Below are 7,284 nucleotides of genomic sequence, written 5' to 3' on the forward strand. Positions count from 1 at the left end.
CTAAACCCTAAACCCTAAACCCTAAACCCTAAACCCTAAACCCTAAACCCTAAACCCTAAACCCTAAACCCTAAACCCTAAACCCTAAACCCTAAACCCTAAACCCTAAACCCTAAACCCTAAACCCTAAACCCTAAACCCTAAACCCTAAACCCTAAACCCTAAACCCTAAACCCTAAACCCTAAACCCTAAACCCTAAACCCTAAACCCTAAACCCTAAACCCTAAACCCTAAACCCTAAACCCTAAACCCTAAACCCTAAACCCTAAACCCTAAACCCTAAACCCTAAACCCTAAACCCTAAACCCTAAACCCTAAACCCTAAACCCTAAACCCTAAACCCTAAACCCTAAACCCTAAACCCTAAACCCTAAACCCTAAACCCTAAACCCTAAACCCTAAACCCTAAACCCTAAACCCTAAACCCTAAACCCTAAACCCTAAACTCTAAATCCTAAACCCTAAATCCTAAACTCCACCCTTTAACTCTAAACCCTAAGTTTGTGACTTTTGATAAAACATTAAGTGCTATTTTTGTGACTTTTGATTTTGAGTGCTTGTTTGGGAACAAAAACTTGATTTAGTGCTATTTTTGTCTTTTTCTCTGAAAAAATCCATCTAAGTCTCTCAGAATAAAATAAAAAAAACAATCCCATATGACAAGCATTTCTTTTTTTAAACACTTATTATCATTTCAGAAAAGATAGTACGAGCGTGAGCTTCTTCAAACATAGTTTCGTAACATCAACCAAAACTAAATAGAAGCAGAGGGAACCAGTAGGTCCCGAAACAGAGCAAAAGAACAAAAAAGGCACTACGATGACAAAGGTCGTAGGAAGAGAAGAAAAGCAGACAGTCAGAAAGAGATGAGCTCTTCACCAAAAGCAGAGAAGCGTAGCTTTTATTATAAACATATGAACAAACTTATAAACTTCATCTGATGGAAGATAATAGCAAACAAACACATGCACTGCTCACTAGTAAAAATTCACCGCATAGCCATTACAATACAGTGGCTATAGAAGAGAAAAACGTGGCTACAAAGAAAATAAGTCACGCTTATGGATTGGGAATTTACCGTGGCTATAGCCTCGTGGCTGGAAAAAACTGTGGCTAAACGTGGCTACGAGCCACGGTTTTACCACGCTGCTTTTCGTGGCTAACATAACTACAAATAACCACGGTTAGCCACTATCTCACTGTGGCTTTATTAAAATTAAAAAAGAAAAAAAAAACAAGAATAAAAAATAAAATAATTTATTAATAAAATATAAAATCTTATAAATTACATGTTTATTATATATGTATATCTTCGTACAGCACCACGCACACCACTGTTTCTTCTGTGAGCAGAGATGGAGAGATGTGTGAGCGGTAGAGAGATGTGTGAGCGGTAGAGAGATTTGTGTGAAAACGAAACTTAGATCTAGAAAACAATCAGAGACGAGAGAAGAGAAGGAAGAAGAAAATAAATTAAAAATAAAAATAAAAAGCATGTGTAGTTGTGGCCGTACGATAGATCTTTATGAATGGTTGTGATCTAACAGGGGGTAATCCGTTCCTTTCTTCTTTTGACCAATGAGAAGTTAGTTTAGGAATTAGCATTAGATTTCAGTATTTCTTTTCTTTTTATTATTTAGTTGTTAGCTTATGATTATAGTGCATAACCTAAAGAAAATTGATAAGATTTTCAATTTAAATTTCAATATTTTGAATTTAAGATATAATGCTTCATGGTCTAATGATATATGTTTACAATAATCAGTATTTCTTTTCTTTTTATTATTTAGTTGTTAGCTTATGATTATAGTGCATAACCTAAAGAAAATTGATAAGATTTTCAATTTAAATTTCAATATTTTGAATTTAAGATATAATGCTTCATGGTTTAATGATATATGTTTACAATATAGAGTTTATAGTTTGAGAAATAGGATTTGAGTATACTTGTTAGGATTAAATGTAAATGTTAAGATTAAATAATTGAAAGTATAAATATTTTTAGAGTTTGAAATATATACATTTTGGGTTTAATTAGATTTAAATATTTGTGATTTAATGTATGATATAAGGTTTGTGGTTTGAAAACATTAGATTTATGGTTTTTGTATGTGAAGTTTAAGATTATAAGGGTTTAGGTTTAAGATTTATAATGGATTTTAAAGAAATTTATATTTAGAATTTAAATTTAACATTTATATTTAAAGTTTGAAAAAATGTTATATTTGTATTTTGGTTTTAGTATCTAGGATATATAATTTAATTTTGAAGTTTAAGGTTTAGGGTATAGAAAAACTAAATAGCCACAAAAATAAAGTGGTTGAGTCGTGGCTAACGATTAGCCACTGTTATTTCGTAGCTAAATCGTGGCTACTAAAATAACCATGATTATTTAGTGACTGAATCGTGGCTAGAAAAGAATAATTGTGGCTTTTTAAAAAATTGTGGCTAACCGTGGCTAATCGTGGCTAAACAATGACTTTTTCAAATAAGCCACGACTTTACACTGGCGGCACTACCGTGGCTATGCGGAAGATTTTTACTAGTGGCTATTGCTTCAGTTTTCCCTAGAACTTTTGCTTCTATTTTTTCTTTATTGAGCTTTTGCTTCTGTTTTCACCTTCAACTACTATTGCAATTTTTTCTCATTATGTCTGTCAAAAAAAATTACAACCTAAGCAAAGCCATACCTAAATAAGTTAAAGGTCCCCCGGAACAACATAAAAAACCATAGGCGGACTGTGTAAACCATCTGAGTGCAACATGAATCCCAAAAAATACACATTAGTCATACTCCTTAAACAAATCAAAATATTACCCTAAGTTATAACAACATTGTTAGTATCATATGCACATTATATAGAAACTCCAGCTACATATTTTTTTCTGAAACACACTCCAGCTATATACAAATGCAAAAAACAGTGCTTAATATTTGAATAAAATCTACATATAACCAACAAAACAAAACAAAAAATCCTTAGTGAAATTAATAAATAACACAAACATATTGATAAATTAGTTTGGCAAACGGAACACCAAGTAAATCTCCTAAAATTAATTACTAACTGTTACTAATATATGAGGAGCATTGTTAATACCAAAATAATTAACTCAATAAAAATTAAGCCATTTATCAAAAACAAAATTAACTCCATAAAATTACACAAATTATTACACTACCACACCAAAGATTTAAATTTCTTATTAACATACATTTTACACAACTATCTAAATCAAAATCTCCGACACAAAAAACAAATATCTCTTACACAAAGTAAGTTACAAAATAAACTCATATCAACTACTATCAATTTTTTTAACAACTCCTTCGAGACATCTAATGAGATATCATCTCTAAAGTTGTGTGGTCGTCAACCGTCGGCAAGAACCAGCACTGACATGTCAAGCAATCATTCCCTACATTAGCTAAAACTACTTAAAAACAACCACGTTTATAAGAATTTGACATTGAACGTCCATCTACTTGCGATAAAAACCTGCAATGTCAAATTACACATAAAACCAACAAAATAATTCATAAATTTAAATAACACAAATGTCAAATAAGCCGCGCGTATAGCGCACACCACTAGTATCATAATAAAGTTGTTTTGCTTTCTACTCAGAGTGCCACATCATCAGAGATAGATGGACAGATAAAGACACGTGGCAAGTTAATGTTCTCGACTTTCGATTAATTTTTACTTTAGAAATTATTGGCCAAATATATCTTAGTGGAGATGAAATTAGAAATCTACCCGATTCTAATATAAACCGAAGGAGACTGTAGCAAATTGTATACCACTTGCCCGTTTTACCCCTAGGAAAGAACACGTCTGCCAAAAAAAGGTTAGCACGTATAGATTTTGTTAGATCTTTTATGGTACTTCATAGGTTTCTAGTGAAAAAATAGGCCTCCAGCTATCTTCTTCTCCGTCCACTCATTTTGTTTGATACTCGTTTAAAATACAAAAAGAAATTTACATAATATCGAGAGAATATCTAATTGTAACAGAGAATGGTGAGATTTAAAGTCAATCCTTTATTGGACATACGTGTGAAGAATATCATTACCATTTACTGCATATGCGTACCTGAAATAAACAATTTTATAGTTTAACTTTTGAATGTATGGTCCATCTGTTGATGTGTTTTTCCATTTTCTGCAGATAATTCAGTTGTACTGGTCAGTTGGTTAAACTGGTTGTTGGTGTATGGGAGCAAGTTGGAAATACAGGGTGGCTGTACATAGAAGATCCAACTGAGCGGAAATACGACATCATGGTTCACGAGAACCAAATTATGTGCACAATTATGTTTTATTGTTAGATGGTAAACAAAATATTTAGCTATCAGTGTTCGATGATTTCAGTTAACAACACTCGTACATATGTGCACAATTTAATATGAAGAACTTTACATCATCAACTGGCAGTTGCTAGGTAGGTTAGTGACAGCTTTGATTATTACTTGCAAATAGAAAAATTGTGCGATAGTTTGATTATTAGAGATAGACCTCTTTGTTGGATGTACAATCTCCGCAACAAATTTTTACTACCTGGAAAAGGGTTAGCGATGAAGTGTATACATTAAAGCTAAACATATACAAGCATCGATGAAAACTGGTTAATTTATGATTCTGGAACAAAACCCTAAAGCCATTTCGGAATGAAAAGCATGTTAAGTCAACTTATTATTCTTGAAAAATACATGACCGCGCTTAGCTCTCTCTATACTTCTCCTCTTTCACCTCTTTTTCTTTTTGTTTCTTTTCAGCTCTCAACCGCGCCAGGTTGTCCTTGAATACATGAACTTCTTGGATATGGCGGACAAGGTTGTCCACAGCCTCGTCATCGACCTCATCTCCCACAAGAGTTCGTTAGAAGAGTGTGTAGTGATCCTCTATCATGGATATCACCTCAGTCTGCATAATACAAACACTATTTAGCAGGGTATTATACGCTTGGTGTTTTGGTGAACGTACACTAACAACATCAACAATGCTTTATCTCTCAATCGTATTGTTTGATATATACTTTTAAGCGTTACAAATAATATTATTTGTTAAGTTTATACTTTAGTTACTAATATCAATGGTATAGATTACTAAATTTCATTTTCATGTATTAGAAAAGGGATTATTATTATTAGCAGCTACCAGACATAGTACATGTTACTTCGGGTAGAAGCAGCCATAAAATACCCTTATCCCCTACAAATAACATCAACATTAATGCTTTATCTCTCAATCGTATTGTTTGATATATACTTTTAAGCGTTACAAATAATATTATTTGTTAAGTTTATACTTTAGGACCTGTGTTTTTTTTTTTTTTTCCAAAAACTCGGAATGTTTTATTTTTATTTGTCAAACTTTGAATATTAATTAATATGATTTCAATTTTAATTTTAATTTCCTATTTTCGAATTTAAATTTCAGAAATTTTATTTTTTTAAAAAAATTAATTATATTTTTTACGCGATCGATCGATCCGTTTTTGGACATAAAGCCATCGATCGATCGATGATACAAAAAAACGTTCGGAATATACCGAGGGACAGGTTCCTCGGAATATACCGAGGAACTTTTCCCTCGGTATATACCGAGGGACGTTTCCCTCGGAATATTCAGAGGAACCGGTCCCTCGGTATATTCCGAGGAATATGTCCCTCGGTATATTCCTATCGATCGAGGTATATATGTCCAAAAACGCATCGATCGATGAACGTCCGAGGAGATATCCCGACGAAGCTCTCCCTCGGTATATTTCGAGGACTTTTCCGACAAACATGAGATCCTCGGAATTTCCTCGGAAGTTTGTTTCCTCGGAATTCCGTCGGAAAATTTCGATGGATTTCCGAGGAAACATGAAATTCCGAGGAATTATTTCCGACGACTTGTTTCGTCGGTATGTCGTCGGAATAACGATATTCCGACGAAATTCCGACGATTTTTTCCCTCAGAATTCTTGCTGTTTTCTTGTAGTGATACTTTTAAGCGTTACAAATGATATTATCTGTTAAGTTTGTACTTAGTTACTAATATCAAAGGTATAATTTACAAAACTTCATTCTCATGTATTACAAAGGGTGATTATTAGTAGCAGCTACCAGACATCGTACATGTTACTTCGGCTAGAAGCCTCCATAAATAGACTTACCCTCTACAAAATTTACTTTAAAGATAATCTAGACTGTTAGCAACAAGGAATGTTAATAACACAAACCAAATTAGATAGATAGTAAGGATTCAACCTGGGGGACAACCTCTTTATTATGTGGAACAGCAGCCAAGAATATGAGCTGAATCGCATCGATGAACCCATGCTCGAGATATGATCCTCCCAAACCTCGTGTTCCGCAAGAACTCAACTTCTTCTGGATTTAGAGCGTCGATAATAGATTCAATCATCTTCAGTTTGTGGTAGATTCAATCATCTTCAGTTTGTGGTAGTTGTTAACCCTATCGCCGGCGCGTTCTTCACCAACATCAAACATACGTTCTAGCAGATGCAAATTCTCCATATCGCAAATGGATAAACTTTCAATCTCACTCCGGGGAAGATAAATAGATAATTCTTTGGTTTATGAAAGTAGACAAACGAAAGGGTAAAAAAAACTAAAGAAAAAACTGTAATTGATCTCTATTTGCTCTCGACGTCTTTTACAAGTACTAGTGTAGTATATATCATGGTGTGTAATAGGTGGTTCCTATATAATATCGGTTCCCTTTAGTGGCTTCATCTAGTGCTGAAAATTTATACAACACAGAAAAAAGCAGTTCAAGTTGATTGTTCATTTATAAGAGCATCTTAAAAAAGAAACTCTATTTTGAAGTTTCCAAAACTCTATATTTGAAGTTTAAAGGTGTTCTTCTCCAAAAGCAAAACTTCAAACTTAACTTCGAAACTATCTGTATTTTATAATATGGTCCTTATATTTGTCATCACTAATTTGAATTCATAAAGCTTTTGTAAATAACTTGCACATATATAAACATATTACAACAATATTAATTAATAAAATATTATATTAAAATATAAAATTTCAAACAAAATAACTTAATTAATATTAAACTTCAAGCAAAATACCATATTATTCCATAAAGTGATTTTCGTAATGCATATATGATCTACTAGTTCATTTCAAAGTAAAAATAGCTCTCCTCATTTTTAATTTGTAGATTAGAGATAAAAATTGTTGAAATCGAAAGATATTAATACTTGTAAATACATTAGATCAGAACAAGAAAGTAAAACAAAAATATAAAATATTGCTAA

Source organism: Brassica oleracea, chromosome C4 (assembly GCF_000695525.1).
Source record: "Brassica oleracea var. oleracea cultivar TO1000 chromosome C4, BOL, whole genome shotgun sequence".
In the NCBI taxonomy this organism is placed as follows: Eukaryota; Viridiplantae; Streptophyta; class Magnoliopsida; order Brassicales; family Brassicaceae; genus Brassica; species Brassica oleracea.